We start from the raw sequence: 14,439 nt of genomic DNA on the forward strand, positions 1-14,439 counted from the left end.
TGTGGGAGCAGAAATATAACACACATGCTCTCTCTCTCTCACACACACACACACACACACACACACATACACACACACACACACACACACACACACACACACACAGACACAGGGTACATTTCTAAATTGTATAATCGGTCAGCCTTACTCTGTGTTGCAGTCAATTACTTATAGGGACACCCAACAATTTGTGATATAAAAATTTACCTACAGAAATATTGTCTTGGCAGCTATTTTAAAGCCTGTTAAACCATCTACGGCAAGATTGTGCGCACCCTTTAATTGTTACATTTGTTACAAAAAAAGCTTGTGATTTTGGACTTTCTACTGTTTTCTCGTAAGCAAAACACACCATGAGTGAATCTCCCAAACGTCCAGCTAGAATGCCCAGCTCTCTGGAAAGACAAAAAATAAAATAAACAAAAGGCTATCTGTTAATTTTGAGAAGTGCTAATTAGTAAAGATTTTTTCTTAGCCTGCTTGTTGCATCTATAGGGTTATGCCAGTCGTGTAATTTGGCTTTCATTCAACAGTACATACATAAATATGTGATGATGACACAGGGCTGATAACTAGTACAGAATTCCTATATGCTTTTTTCCTCCTTTTTCAATTCTCATGCTGGCTTGCAGCTTTTCAAATGCACTCCTACGTTGCTACCAAGGCAACTAGGATGTTCCTATGGACATAGTCTTTTCAGTGCCTAAGACATTGTTTATTATTCATAATAAAGGCAAATAACTTAAAAAAATGTCTGACATGAAAAAACAACAACAACAACAACAACAATGTTCTCTGTGCCATCAGTTATGTTGTTTTAAAGTCATTGTACTGGCTGTACATAAAAAAGGAACTATAACAGACCTATACAACTTATTTTACATTGCTACATTATGAGTTTGATTTGCCAAATGTAAGAAAAATCTCGAAAAGTCAATTTGTATAGTTTCTGAAGTGTATTACTCTGGATAGAATGCTTCGACTCACCTGGAATCTTTTCTTTGACCAGATTTTCTTCATGGTCTCAGATGAACTTAATCTCCCTTTCAGACTAAACAACAGAGTCACCTGTCAGTGTTTCTGCAGAGAATATCACTGTCTATTTCTAATCTGACTCCTGGTTATTTCTGACTCCTGTGTACACTCCTAATAGTCTCAATTACTGTATGTCCTTCCCAGAGCTTTTACCTCAGGAAGAATGTACCAGAATCCACAATTATGCAAAAAGCACTAAAAATAGTACAAACATCCAATCATGATCCTCATGTGACAAATGAAGATAAACAAATTCCTCAAGTAAACAACAACATCCAAGCTCTATTGGATCTCCCAGAAGCTCTTGAATGACAAACAGAAATCCAAGTGACAGGATATTCCAAGGAACAGCAGGAGGTGGAGGTCAGATCGGTCCTAGTCACAATAGAAGGGATGAGAAAACTGTCTTTAACAGATACCCACTTGCATTCTCCCAATCCCCTTTGGAGATAAAGATATAAATAGGGGAGTGGTAGAAGAGAGAGACTGAAGGGAGAAACAAAGAACAAGCAGCAGCCAATAACAGAGGCAGATCTCAGTGCAATCAAAGCAAAACATTTTCAGCAGCCTTAGTGTGCATTCTCTCTTTCTCTCTCATCTCTTCCTTTGTCTCTGGTGCTGGTGTGAAGAGAGAGACTATTGGTCTCAGCACAAAGCATCAATTATATATTCTGTCAGCCAGTGATTACGTCACACTACTCCCATGTCGATGGTGCTGCTGCTGGAATGAGAAAGGAGGAAAGCTGACAGAGAGAATTAGCTTTCGCTTCTCTTGCTACAATGACCTCTTTGCTATATTTATTTAGCATACACAATGAAAATTGTTTATGTTTTTTTTCTATATAAATAAAATTTAGTGTTAAGCATGGAGAATGATATTCAATTTTCAACTGGCACACATGCATCAGTAAAACCACATAGACAAGAATAATGTTGTTGATCAATTATTTTCTCACCTAAGTCTACCTCAAGACAGAACAATTCATACACTGAAACAATGGCCTTATTATTTCCAATTTAGTTTGCAACGGCAGTTAATTCATATTTGTAGTTTATATTGCAAAGTAATTCTGTAGCTTTAAACTTAAGTTATTTTGCTATATTTTATTATATTTTCAATGAAATTGAAACAAGCAGACTGAGCCAGATGGCTGTGTGAACCCAAGTGCTGGGAGATTTACTGAACACATGAGTAAGCAGAACATATAGAGCAAACTGACATACAGTAGACATGTAGAAGATGGTACAATGGTAATGTAGGTAAATCAATGATAACGATATGTCTCACAATTAAGATGAAGAGGATCCACAATGGAGTCATAAGGAGAACACTGCGGAAGGGTAGTGCAGCCGGAGAGTCCTGTTTGCAAGACTAGAAAACAGAGGCAAGAATGGGGTGGGTATTTGAAGTGTTCTTAATGAGGAAGTTAAAAATGAACAGCCGTCTGTGATAGGCCGGGAAAAGAGAGCAGAAAGTGAAAGGAGGCTGACAGTTTGGGCAGAGGCGTGACATGGTTGGTAGAGAGTATATATATATATAGGCTATATATATATATATATATATATATATATATATATATATAATATTTTGGCCATATTCAGCCAAGTGCAGGAAGCGGCTCCAATTTTGCTGGTGTTAATGACAGTAAGTTAGGAGAAATCAAGAGATTTCCTAGATCTTGTGCTCAGACTGGCCGCTGGATTGGAGATGGATAGCCTGATGAAAGACTGGCAGTGGTGCCCAGCATCTTGAAAAAAAAAGCCATCTACACTTGGGATATGAATTGTGGACTATGGGCAGACACTACGCCTTCTGAGATGCCGAAGTTCCAGAAGACATGTTGTAATAGTGTCTCCACGGTCTCAAAGGCTATTAGTAACACCTTTAGTAGAACCAGACAGCAGGCCTTGAAGAAACAGTCAAAAGCCACCAGGACATTGAGAACATGAGTGCAGATGAGTGAAAGGATTTGGGTTATACCTGGATGGAGAGGAACGAAAGGAGTCTAGGAGTGAATTCTACAGGCTGACAGCAATTAATGTACTGTCGACAGGGCTTCCGGTTGGCGTGGGTTATTTGTTCTTATAGGGTCCACTAGGACTGATGATGGTGGTAGGAGAAAGAATGGATTCTAGGGCTGAGGTCAGAGGATCAGTAGAATAAAGGCAAGAGACTCTGCTGTTGTATTTTTGGACCCTGAGAAATGTGTGATGAAAAAAAAAAAGTAATCTGGTGAAGAATAAAGCCCACCAAGCCTGGTAAGAGTTCAGTCACTTTGCACTGCACAATTCTAGTTTGCAGCTATCTGTGATGACCTGAAACAGATGGCAAGAACCCTCAAGTGGTTTAATGGTTATCATTGTAATAGTTGGAATAGACCAGGACTTGCACATTTTCAGGTTCTCTCTATGATGCTGATTCTGAGCATGTGGGGCTAGTTAGTTTTCAATGTTACACTCTATAATTCCTTGAGGGAAGAGCAGACGAGCGAAGAAACGGGGGTTCGCTATGGAGGACCAAACCTTTAGAAATTAAAAATGAATGCATGTATTTATTTATACATTTATTGATCTGTATGCTAATGAGGGGGGCTTGTTTTACCTCAGACATAGCAATCGAGCTCAGAGTGGCAGTGCTGAAGCTTTGAGGCCACAGTGACACCTTGTGGTGTGACCAAACAATACACAAGAGGTTTGTGGACGTGACTTTACAGGTCACGCAGGGAATAAATGACTTAGAGATGGGCAATATGGCCAAAATCTTATTTCACGGTTATGTCCTTTAATATCACCCTAACTGTATGTATATAGGTTTACCATACATAGGCCTACTCTTTATTCCGGACATGGCCGTAAAACATCAGCTGATCTGAATATACGTAGCATTATCTCAAAGACCGAACAACTTGAACATTTACTGACGGACTCAAACATCGATTACTTATGCCTCACAGAGACTTGGTTAACCCCAACAACCCCTTTATCTGTTTTTAATATTCCAGGGTATAATGTGTATAGACGGGACAGAAGGAAAGGGAAAGGGGGTGGAGTCCTGATATATGTGAAAGACAGCATTCAAAGTCAGCAAATAGTCTTTCCGGAAAATAATTTGGAATGCATGGGGGTAAAACGCTCGATGGTGTTTTTAGCCCCCAATGGATCCTTCCAGGCAGCTAACCCTAACCTCAACCTTAAACCTACCCATCCCCTCGCTGCCTGGAATGCGCCGTTGGGGGCTAAAAACACCAAACACTGGGTAAAACTTACACTATCCCCCAAATGTATTTTGCTGTCTTTGTAGTCTACCGCCCTCCTACTGCCACAAATGAATTTTATGATTGTCTAAATGTTACACTTAAACAACATGGAAAAATGGAAGTCATTCTTATGGGTGATTTTAACTTAAACTGGCAAGATAAAACACATAGGAAAAAGCTTAAATATATTGCCAAAACTTTTCAGATGATGCAGATGATCCATAAGCCCACAAGAATAACAAAGTCTTCCCAAACGCTTTTAGACTTAATTTTCACAAATAAACCAGACAGAATTAGAAAGATTTATAACCTCATCACAGGGTTATCAGATCATAATCTTACTCTGGTCTCCAGAAAATTGTCAAAAACACGCTTTAAAAATCAGAACTCAATGAAGGGGAAATCCATGCTTTTATCGCTCCAAAGGCCATGGCCTTATTGAAAATGACATAAAGCAAATAAACTGGCATGACACCATTGGTAGTATGCCCTGTGAGCCAGCCTGTGCTGATTTAATGTCGACCATTAAAGGCATTATATTAAAATACACCAGGAAAAGGGGCAAGAAAACAAATAAAAAATATAATCTACCCTGGTTTAACACAAATCTCTGGGAATTAATGAAAAAAAGGGATGCTTCTTTGAAAAAGTTTTTAAAATAAAAATTAAATACTGATCATCTGATTTTTAAAAGTTTAAGAAATAAAGTCACACAACAACTTAGAAAGGCTAGAGCAAATTTCTTCCTCAGTGTTATTAGTGAGGCAAAAGGAAACTCTAAAAAGCTATGGAAGAGCATTGACAAATTACTTGGCAGGGAAAAATCAGCAAATAAACATTTAAAACTCATGGTGGATGGCTGTATCCAGGATGATGACCAGATTATTGGGGAATGTTTTAATGATTATTTTATAAATTCTGTATGAGAATTGAGTAAGTTTACCAAAAATTCAACACACAAGCTTTAACCTGTGATGATTCTGCTTTCAAGTTTTCCGTAATCAACACAAAGAAAGTGGAAAATGTAATTTCACTTCTAATAGTAAAGCTAAAGATATATATGGTTGTGATACAGCTTTTCTTAAACAACACAAGACATCTATTATGATACCTCTAGTGATGATTATAAACAAGTCTTTTAACGAAAACATCTTTCCCAGTGTACTTAAGCCTGCCATTGTCACTCCTGTGTATAAATCTGGTGATACTCACGTGGTCTCTAACTACCGACCCATCAGTATTCTCCCAGCTGCATCAAAGGTTATCGAAAAGGTTGTGGCAGAACAACTAATAGCACATCTGGACTCTAAGTCCTTTTTCCATCCTATGCAATTTAGTTTCAGGAAAAAACATTCCACTTAAACTGCATGCTGCTACTTCCTTGAGGAGATTAAAACTAGCTTAGATCAAGGAGGAGTGATGGGAGCAGTCTTCTTAGATTTACGCAAAGCCTTTGATACAGTTAACCATGAGGTAGATACACAAACTGGCCAAATATGATATCACCACAAATGTCCAAAATTGGATAAAATCCTACTTGATAAATCGAAAACAATGTGTGCAAATAAATGGCACATTGTCTACGTCTCTTGTCTCTACTGTGGGAGTACCAGGGGTCAATTCTAGGGCCACTGCTGTTTTGCTTACATATTAATGACCTGCCTTTGGTCTGCAAGGGCATAAATATTGTTATGTATGCTGATGACACAGTATTATATACCCATGGGAGAAGTGCAACAGACGTAGCCAAAAAATGATCAAGTGTCATGAACAAGGTCAGTGACTGGTTACATGACTCATGCATGCCTCACATTACATGTTGAAAAAACTGTAACTATGTTAATTTCAAACCGATCTATACTTAAAACTTATCCGGAAATTTTAGTAAATGGCCAATATATAAAACATGTAGATAAATTTAAATATTTGGGGGTAACTCTAGATTCGACACTTAGCTTTAAAGGTCATGTTAAAAAATTGTGCAACATATTTAAATTTAATTTAGTACTGTACATTTTAGATATAAGAATCTCTCTCACCACTGAAGCATCCAGTACATATTTAAATGCAGTGATCATCCCCCACCTGTACTGCATTACATCCTGGTCTCAGGCATGTAAAACAGTCATAAAACCTTTAGAATCTTTGTATAAAAACTGCCTCAAGATCCATGACAAATAAACACGTCATTATCATCACTGTCAAATACTCGTCAAATATGATATACTTAGTTTTGATAATCTAATAAAACACTCAAATGTATCTTTGCTACATAAAATCATATATAGTGCTATTGCTCCCCCTCTGAAAAAGTTTGTAACACTCTGCTCCGAAAAAAACAGTGCGAACAACTACAAGTGTCACAAGGGGGGAGTGTAGCTTCCCACAACGTAAAACCCAATTTGGGAGTTCCTCCTTCTCATGTGTGGCCATGAGGCAGTGGAATACCCTTCCCACGGAACATATCTTATGTACAGATTCTCACACTTTCTCATGCCTAACAAAGAGTTGGTTGCTAAGTAAGCAAGTTTGCACACATCTTTGGGATAATGTACGCTTTGCAGTTCTTTGTTCAATTTGAAATTTAATAATCAGAAATGAGAAAACGGCCCCTTTATTCGTTTTTTCGTTTTTTCAAAAAAACGCAAAAACGAGATTTCGGCTTGATTTTTCGTTTTTTGGTTCACAGGCAAAAAAAACTAATAAATGACTTCATAATTCGTTTTCCACATCTGGGCGGCCTGACACGCCCCCTTCCGCCGATTGGTCAAGCAAATCTGAGCATGTGACGTCATCAGTTGTCGCTCAGGTCAGGTCTGTTCAACAAAATAATAGTCCTCTACTATGGCTACAGATTCTTAAACTGTACAGGGCAGGTCCTATTGGGCTTTCTTCTGTGCAAATTTACACGTTTCACAGAAATCATTACATCAGAAATATTAATTATTAGTCTGCCACCAGCCTGTTTTATTTAGCTGTGTGTGGTGAAGCTGCGCTTGACAGCGCCGAGCGGGAGAGGCTCACTGACCAGTGTTCAGTCAGCAGTCAGAACTTTTCTTTTAGACGCTCCGTTTTGCCACGGGATGGTGATTGCAAATACTGTAATGCCAATCGGCTGAGGGTGGCTACCGATGATGGTGAAATACATTTTTACTGAAACTGTAATCATATCCTAGCCTGGCTAACGTCAGACCACTTTCTCTTAAATCGCGCTGCTCAAGGCAGTATGGGGAAACCCAGGCTAATCATATCCGCGACCCGTGAGAATGAGACAGATGATTGACAGGACGATAGCGGAGGCAATTAAAGGCGCAAGATGACTTATGTTAACAAAAACATAAATAAAAAAAGTGTTTAGACATTTCATGCATGAATTATGATAACCTCAGTCAGGATTTTTTTTCCTATGTGTTTTTATTGCTCTTAGGGCATGGAAAACAAGATTTTATTTTTTATTTTTCATTTTACAAATTTTTCAAAGAGATTTTCAGGTGTCCACTTGAATGGAGAGCATGCGTTTATGGTTTAAACTGAAGAGATATTGTATTAAATATAATACAATAATCAAACAGATAAATTATGTGTATTTAACAAACTAATCAATTAAATTATATCAAATCATCTGAAAACTATAAAATATATACAAAAATATATAAATGCAAAATATTGCAAAGGCAATTGAACTCCACACGTTTTCTATGCAGTATCCTGACATTTCATCTCTTTTTGAACGTGCTGTCAATTTCCACCAAGAAGAGTTCCAAATTGCTTTGAAAATGTTAATTGATCCTGTTCATCGAGTTCATGCTTAATAGTTTGCCTTACTGTCCTCTGAATTAACACAAAGTAGTTATTAGTAAAAATGGGGGAAACTGGATCAAGTTCCTGTGGAATCAATAAATGTTCTTGATGGCATGCATTGTTTCTCGTTTTTATTGTTTGATTATACAGCCAGAACTGGACTTCTGTTTGGGTTCCACCAGTAAGTGACATACCTTTACACACATACACACACACACACACACACACACACACACACACACACACACACACACACACACACATATATATAGCCTATATAATTTTTTTTCATGGTATAATTATGTAATCTGCTTATTGTGAGCCTAAATGAGTAAATTGGTATTCAATCATTATCAGGCTGACTTGCTTTTTTATATATTGAAAGTAGTGTTTCATGTTGTCACTTCACATTTAATGGCCGCTTAGAATGAAATTGCTATGCAAATTCACAGTGCCTCCTTTGAGCTGCATTAGACAGTGTGTAATAGCTACATCTAAAAATGCAGGGTCAGATGCTGCTTCTGTGCCACCTATACTGCAAAGCTGTGTGTTTGTTAATACAGAGTTCATCAGACAGCCTAAAGCCTCTTACGTTGTTGATTTATATTTTAAACAACAATTCGACATTTGCTCGCAATGTTTTTCTTCCAAAAAACCTCATCATTCTGCAGGACAATTGTCTATTACAGTATACAACACGCTTTAAGAAAAGTTTATTTCCATCACACTGTAAAGTGTTTTTAAATATTACATATAGATATACCAAAGATTTTACATGTTAATTACAGTTAGTAGGCCTACCATGGGAAGTAGGGGTGCTGAGCGTGGAGCATGAAGAAATATGGTTGGGGATGAAAGTTCACACAAACAAAACCAAAAAACTGTGGTGTTTTGCCTATATTACGTGTGTTTGTTTTTATTTATGCTGTAGGCTATTATAAAATACCCATATTATAACAAATAAATAAATATATTTGGAAATTGCCCTTTAAAACGAAGGCTCAGTTTGTGGTTCACAATTATTTGATTAAAAACAACAAAAACAATAAAACAAAGACAAAGTCACTTATATTAAACACTTTTTTTATTTATGTTTTTGTTAACAAGTTATCTTGCGCCTTTAATTGCCTCCGCTATCGTCCTGTCAATCATCTGTCTCATTCTCACGGGTCGCGGATATGATTACAGTTTCAGTAAAAATGTATTTCACCATCATCGGTAGCCACCCTCAGCCGATTGGCATTACAGTATTTGCAATCACCATCCCGTGGCAACCCAGCTAACAGGGAACGTTCTCAGAACATTGGCTAACGTTCTCTGAAAGTTCTCTAAAAGTTATCAAAAACGTTCTTGTTGTAACGTTATTATAACGTTGTGCCAACGTTATATGTCATTGATAAACGTTCTAAAAACGTTAGCATTAAAACGTTATTCTTACATTGTTAGTGGAACGTTTTAAAAACGTTATTGTTAAAATAGCCTACATATTAAGATAAAAGTTCTCTTAAAGTTACCAAAGTAACGTTGTGCCAACATGTCATTGATAAATGTTTTAAAAAACATTATTATGTTAAAAAATATATATTAGTCATTACAAATTAGTTATACAGCTTTTTATTCTGCAAATCAACTTCAGAAACATATAATTTGTAAATCCAGTGACACAACTAATGACACAATGCACTGACATTATTTAACTATTTCATTTAAATATTTTTTATGGTCAGAATAAAAAATCCCAGAATATAAAATAATTATGTTCAGGAAAATAGCAGTATTAATTTAAGTTGAGTGCCTTTTGCTTGTTGTATGAATTAGACACTTTTATCACAATGCTGATTAACTTAGATAAAAGTTCTCTCAAAGTTACCAAAGTAACGTTGTGCCAACATGTCATTGATAAACGTTCTAAAAACGTTAGTATCAAAACGTTATTCTTACTTGTTAGTGGAACGTTTTAAAAACGTTACTAAATTAAAACAAATAAACAACTTCAGAAACATAATTTGTATATACAGTGACACAATGCACTGAAATTTTTTTGGGGGGTTAAAATATTTTTTTCAAATATTATTATTAGTTTAGAAAAAAATCCCAGATATAAAATAATTATTGATTCAACAGGAAATAATTCAAAAAGTACAGTCAATTATAAATTTGGTTTTACCTCTTAAAAAAAAAAATTTACTTTTGCAATTACAGTCAAAGAGAAAACAGGGAATGTGTTATGATTGACTGTAGTTTTATCTGATCATTCCCCACGTCCGAACGACCTAAGATGGGCGTGGTTTTGCAGCGCACGGCACGACCCGTCAATCAAACACAGCGTCAGCGGGACAAGATGTCGGACACGGAGACAACAGCTTTTAGGTAAGTTGAATTTTGCGTGTTGTATGAATCAAATACTTGTATCAGTGCTAATTAACTTAGTTTTGCAGCAGTTGCTACTGTTTTAATAAAGTTAACTAGATCAACAGTTTGCATGAACTGTCTTGAGTAACGTAAACTGCTCCCGCAGTCCACAGAGCAGTTGACAACACTACACAAATATGTAGTTAAAACTGAAGAATAAACGCGAAATTACATTGATGTCTTTATTTAGATTCACCTTTTCCAGTGTCCTTGTTCGCCTTTTCAATATAGCTAAACTGATTTTAATTTGAACGCGTTCTTGAGATTCAAAAGTTAATCGGCTAACGTGAGTTAGCTTAGCTATGGCCCGGGTATTTCCCCCTCCAGTTATCTGTTTCATGTGTCAAGTTCGTCATCTGAAATCTGTAACTTATTTGTAATTTTATCGTGTAAGTTGTCCACAGTGTTTGCAGTTTTACAGGTTATAACAAGCTCCTATGTGACATTTAAAAAGGAAGGATATCCCCAGGCTCCTCTTAAATTTGATATTTGGATCGAGCACTTGACAACAGTAATGGACCCTTTTCACAGACTGCAATTAACGTTACGCGTTTTAACAACCATCAGTATTGTAAATTGTGCTAATTTATAATATACAGTGTATGGAAGGCCATATTTTCAATTCCTCCAGGCAGCTATTTTTTTTGTTGCTCAAATTGCGTTAAAATTTGTATTTTTGGCTTGGTGCAGCAGTTGTAGGCGCGAATTTCTATGGTAACCGGCGCCTCTGGCGTTGCAGTGATGCAGAGCCGTTGAAAGAGAGTTGCGCACAACTTTGATCTTGTGGTCACGTGGTTCATGTAGCTCTCAAAAGAGAGCCTAAGTCCCCCCCCCTCCCCCTCCCCCCTCCCCCCTCCCCCCTCCCTTTCGGTGGAATAGAGCATCACAGTCCCGCCCACAGCCGGTGCCGGAAGTAAAAATTCAATACAATTTCTCCATTGACAGTTGGGGTATAAGCCATAAAAACGTAACCATACATGGTAGACTTAAAACCAGCTACGGCAGTACTAAGCGATTGTATATGCTCATATAAGCGCCAAAAGTTCATGGGGCACTAACCTTGTTTTGAGATAAATGCCTTTTATTCGCGATGTCTTGGAGAAGTACTTCATTACCCACAATCCTAAACAATCCCACAATCCCACAGTGATGCATCTGATTGGTGGAGCTCGTGTAAACCCCGCGAAAGTTCGTGAAGACTCAAGATAATTAGAAAAAAAAAAAAAAAACTGTTGCGTTTTTTTGCACGGTATCACTGATGTGACATTTGAACCGAGGAGTCTTCATATATGGTATGAGTCATATCAAGCATTTTATGATGCCACTGTCAAAACAATATTTAGCTTAGGCATACCCAGAGCCATAGAGAGCTCTTCATGCATTTACTGAACATTTGTGTAATAATTCATGGCAAGTTAATAAACTGAATATGATGCACTTTCTGGTTTGCTGACCTTCACTTTTTAATTTTCACTTGTTGTTATTAAGAAAATACATTAAATGTTATTAAAATTAAGGATGAACTATAACTTCATGAATAAAATGAGCATGGACCACAAGTGGGAAATTGTTGAGGCATTTGTCAGCAACCTGCCCGCGTGGGCCGCTGAAACTGATGAGCAGAACGCCGCGCGGACTGCCAGATCTGCACCCGTGAGCCGCGGACCGCCAGCCATGCTTTCCAGTCTATTTACACAATTACTACTGAAAGAACTGCTATAAACGGCACAAGAAAAAGTTCGCGTGGCTGTCGTCAGATTTGAAAGTCGCTCTAAAGGCTCTTTCGCGGTTGTGGCTTCAGTCGACTTCAGTGAGGCGCGGTGGTTTATGGGATGAGTAGTTCCTTCGCTCGGAAATGAAAATATGTACACAGTCTTGTACCTTTGACTTTTTTTGGATTTTCTCGCCGTTTTTTCACTCGAAATGATATGTTGTATGCCTATGAGTTCAGCCGTAGCTGGTTATCCTCAGACATGCTCTAAAACTCTTTAGATACGGATTTTCGAAAACGTCAATGGGAAAAATGAATGGGAAATTTACTTCCGGCACCGAAGCGCTCTCGGGCTGTGGGCGGGACTGTGATGCTCTATACCATGGGACCTTAATTTGGAAAAATATTGTATGGTAGCCAATGGCGAGAGACAACCACTGATCTATATAGATCAGTGGAGACAACAAATTATATTCGCAGCAATTTTTGCTAAATATTAACGCATAATATGCATTGATTACTACGAGGACCACATTAACTGGGGCATTTTATTCTGGGGAGTGATGGAGAGACAACATTAATGTTTTTCTTGAGTTTAACCCTCGTGTTTTCCTATATGATAATTGGGTCACACTCAAGTGACCAAACACCTTAAGTGTACCTTTTCATCAATTCAATAAATGTACTATATTTTAGTTCAATAATTATTTAATATTTTAATCTTTTTGTTGCTTAATAATATTTGTGCAATAATTATGATCCATTAATGACCTTTTAAAATATTTTTGATTTAAGCAAAGTTATCATTAGATTGCAGTTTTGGGATGTGGCACGGTTCATTAATGCAATTTAAACTTTAAGAGTGCATTAAAATAGAAACAATGCAAAGTCCTTGAGCATGAAAAGCAATATAAATTTAGTAGCATCTGGCTCTGGGCTTAGGGACAAGAGCAGAGAGCTAGTCTCATATCTTCATGTGTTCTCCCAATATTCCAAAGCAGATTAAACTTTTTGTAAATTGTCAGAAAATTTAATTAGATATTGTGCATGAGCAAGTACAGCATCCCAGTGCTTTTATACTAATCTCACCACACTTTAATACAACACTGTTTTATTTTCTCCCTGCAGTATCTCCGGAGATCCTCTCAGGGTCCAGTCCAGTCCAGTCCGATGCGCTGGAAGTGGAAGCTGATGTGATTGTGGATAATGTCATTTAAAATGTTTTTGTTTTTTTTAGCTTGCTGATAGGTTAGGGTTAGGTAAAGAGGTTGTTTTAGTTTTGTTTCATGTTTCATTATTTTGAAGTTTAATCAGTTTGTTCTATGTTAGTCCAGGTTTATTTTCATGTTAATTTCATATTTCAATTTAACCAAAGTCGGTTTCAATTGTATCTGTATCTTGAAATAAACTACACTTTGGTTCACTTCAGCTCGTCTTCAGTGGACTACATTACACATATTATAGACATGATTCATGGGTCTTTTTGATTTTAATTATCTTTCTAGATCTTTTGTCTTAATTTTTAAATTTGAAAGTTCTTAATAAGGTGCTTTTATAAAATGATTGTCATATATACATTATTTGCAAAAACATTGAGAATGTTTAAACAAGTGAATGGAATGTTTTAAGAACATTTTTCATAATCTTAGAAAAACATTAAGAGAACGTTTATATAACGGGAGAATTGAACGTTCTAATAACGTTTGAATAACGTTCTTATAACCAAGGAAGAACGTTAATACAACGTTTATGTAACAAGATAATTGAACGTTCTAATAAGGTTTTGAATAATGTTCTCATAACCAAGCAATAACATTAATACAATGTTTTATAACAAGATAATTAAACGTTCTAATAACATTTTTAATAACGTTCTTATAACTAATAAATAACATTAATGCAACGTCTAAAAAACTGGACGTTTTGAACGTTCCTAGAACATTCAGAAATAACATTTTTATAACTTAATGGGAACGTTATGGAAACGTTCTTATAACCTAAGAATTGAATGTTCTAATAACGTTTGAATAACGTTCTTATAACCAAGCAAGAGCGTTAATACAACGTTTATATAACAGGAGAATTGAACGTTCTAATAACGTTTTGAATAACGTTCTTATAACTAAGAAATAACGTTAATACAACGTCCAAAAAACTGGACGATTTGAACGTTCCTAGAACATTCAGAAATAAATTTTTTATAACTTAATGAGAACGTTATGG

At 36.7% G+C, this 14,439-nt stretch overlaps 1 protein-coding gene across 10 annotated transcripts in view; it reads right to left on the reverse strand.

Moving 5' to 3' along the window:
- The window catches only part of spega (striated muscle enriched protein kinase a), a 128,347-nt gene that overhangs the window by 76,066 nt on the left and 37,842 nt on the right, over positions 1 to 14,439 (reverse strand). The window lies entirely within an intron of this gene.

Source organism: Squalius cephalus (genome assembly GCF_949319135.1).
Source record: "Squalius cephalus genome assembly, chromosome: 10".
NCBI classification, from domain to species: domain Eukaryota; kingdom Metazoa; phylum Chordata; class Actinopteri; order Cypriniformes; family Leuciscidae; genus Squalius; species Squalius cephalus.